This window comes from Octodon degus, unplaced genomic scaffold (assembly GCF_000260255.1).
Source record: "Octodon degus isolate 3935 unplaced genomic scaffold, OctDeg1.0 scaffold00092, whole genome shotgun sequence".
Classification (NCBI taxonomy): domain Eukaryota; kingdom Metazoa; phylum Chordata; class Mammalia; order Rodentia; family Octodontidae; genus Octodon; species Octodon degus.
In genome coordinates this window covers 7,910,180-7,912,791 of record NW_004524668.1, presented here as the reverse complement: position 1 = coordinate 7,912,791, position 2,612 = coordinate 7,910,180, and the positions used below count along the sequence as shown (strand labels likewise).

The 2,612-nt window shown below is 56.4% G+C and overlaps 1 protein-coding gene across 4 annotated transcripts in view; it reads left to right on the top strand.

The window, feature by feature from the left end:
• The window catches only part of Arhgef10l (Rho guanine nucleotide exchange factor 10 like), a 136,753-nt gene that overhangs the window by 17,428 nt on the left and 116,713 nt on the right, over positions 1-2,612 (top strand). For 3 of the 4 annotated variants that reach the window (XM_004637682.2, XM_004637681.3, XM_004637679.3), the window contains exon 1: positions 7-116. The exons of the other annotated variant lie outside the window; for it this stretch is intronic. The gene's annotated coding sequence lies outside the window, so the exon portion shown is untranslated. Of the gene's footprint in view, positions 1-6; positions 117-2,612 lie in introns of those variants that run through there. 4 annotated transcript variants of the gene reach the window in all.

Here is a 2,612-nt window from a genome sequence, read left to right as displayed (position 1 = left end):
GGCTCGGGCGCGGGGCGGGCGGCGCCAGCCATGGGCGCCCGCTGCGGCCGGGGAAGCTGAAGCGTGGCCGGCGCCTTTGTGCACGGTGCGGACACCGAGGCCGGACTGCGAGGCCGGTGAGTGCGCGCGGTCGGCAGGGCCCTGTGTGATGGTGGGGATCCTGGGAGCCCCGGGCAGGCGCGGCACAGAGGGGTCGCTAAGGGGGTGGCTGAGCGTGGTGCCCACCTTGTGTCCATGAACCTCTCTTGGGTCCTCTGTGAGCCGGCCGCTGCTGTAAGCGGGTGGCCCTGCCCCCAGTCCCCGTGTCCCTCCTTGCCCCTTGAGACCGCTCTGCACGATCCCCATCGCCTTTGTGCCCCAGACCGTGTGTGTGTGTGTGTGTGTGTGTGTGTGTGTGTGTGTTCCAGCAGTTGGGCGGGACAGTTTGGGAATTTGCATCCCCACCCAGAGCCTCACTTTTCCCACCGTGAGCTGGATGCACTTCCTTCCTGCACTGACCTTGGTGAGGGTCCCCGGATTGCAGAGGGAGGGGCTGGGGATGCTCCAAGCCTCTGTGCTGGATCAGCCTCTCCCTATCTGGGCCCTTGCCAGGAGGTGGACCTAGCTAGCCTCCCACAGAAGAAAGTGTGGGAGAGGAGGCTGCAGGGTCAGCCACAGGCCGTGGCCACCCAGCTGTGTCACCCCTGGGTGCTCCGGGTGCAAGGGTATGCGTGGGGTGAGGCGGAGACCAGTCTCCTATCTCCAGGGTGGCTTGTAACAGGGAGATCAGGCCTGAGTTAGAAGAGGGAGACCAGGTCATTCTTCCTCTCCAGTGCTGGAGTGCTGGGAAGGGGTCCCCAATATCGATTTGGCCCTGAGAGTCAAGAGGGGATCCCTGGGAGGTAGAGGTGGTTGGGTGCCACTTGGGAGTCTTGGCTTCCCTGGGGATTCAACAAATAGGGAGTGTCCCGCCTGCCTGTCAGAGCCCCATCTGCTCCTGCTGGGATACTGGAGAGAGGCTGGTTGAATAGGCCTCATTAAAATGCACAGCCCCTCCTGCAGCCCTCTGGGACGGCAAGAGCAGCAGCTTCCATCTGTCCACCTGCCCATCCACCTGTCCATGCTGCTGCCGTGGGTCCCCACAGTGTCCAGCGCCTTGTCAAGCAGAGGAGAGAGAAGGATGCAGATGACAGTGGACACACTTGTGACTGTGGGGTGGGGGCTTTCACATAGATAGGGCTCCACGTTGCATCCCTCACAGTTGCCTTCCGAGGTGCCGTGTCCCAAACACCAGAGAGCTTTTGCCCAGCAGGTCACAGCCCGGACAGTGGACTCCATCCTCCTACATGTCCTTCAGTCCTCATTTGGGGACCTGTCCTCCCCAGCAAGCCAGGCTGCTAGAACAGCTTCTTTACACTTCCCAGTACCCTGGAAGCCTTCGAGAGCAGGGACTGGGGCTGTCCTCAGTTGCCAGTCTAGAACAGCGCTTGGCACCAAGGAGGTGCCTGATAAATAGTCCCTGGAATGGGCAGTTCCTAATTCTGGTGTTTCACATTTTAAATTTGTCAGAGTCTGGGGAAAGGAAAAGCTGATGGGCACTTTGGGAGCCTTGGTATTAGGTGAGTGTCAGAGAAAGATCCACTGTTAACTCAAGAAAAATGAGTTGGGCCAGGCATGGTGCTACAGGGCTGTGACCCCAGCACTCTGGAGGCAGAGGCAGGAGGATTGCTGTGAGTTCAAGGCCAGTCAGAGTTACAGAGAGAGTTCAAGGCCAGCCTGTATTACATGTCCAAAACAAAAACAAGATCATAAATTCATTAGCAGATGTAGTTTTTCTAGTGCCAGGAGCTGGGTGAGGTGCTTTAAGCCTGTGACCTCTTACACAGCAAGGAGGAGCAGAGTAGGAGTGTAAACTTAGATACGTTTTGAAAAGACGAGGTGGGTAATTTGTGTGCTTTGATAATAATTAATAATAATAATGATAACAACACAGGTTTACATAGTACTTTCACACTGCTATCTCTTTGTTTCAACCGCAGTCCTGATAATTAGACTTGGGAGATGGGCCGTGGCCCAAGGTCACGGCGGCTCAGCTGAGGAGTCCGGACTTGGGCTTGGGCTCTCCCGCTGCCCGGATGTTGCTGGCTTCTGTGAGCTTCTGTCCAGCGCTTCTGAATCCCACTGCCTGGGTCAGCAGTGGGGGAGGGATCTCAAGTCCAGAGAGAGGTTCAGACTCCCCTCTCTTCCCACCCCTCCAGCTGCCCCTGGCCTAGCGCCGCTGCTTCCTGGCAGTGTCCCTTCAGGGTCTTGGTCTGACAGAGGTCCAGCGGGTCACCTGTCCCCAGAGGGCCTGTGCTAGGCTCTGGGCCGGGGTCGGCTGGTACCGATGCATGAAAGCTGATGCTAAATTTTAGGCATTTTGGGAGCAGCATGGTTGTGAATCATGGTCATTATTAAAAAAAAATTGTGAAATAAATTTATAACTTTTTTTCTTTTGTCTTTTTTTCTTTTTGGTACCTGACCCATGCAGGTCAGGCTGGCCTTGAGCTCACTTTGTAGCCCAGGCTGGTCTCAAACTCTCAGTGATGCTCCTGCTAGTGCTAGACTTACAGGTGTGCACTAGCTAAATGTAT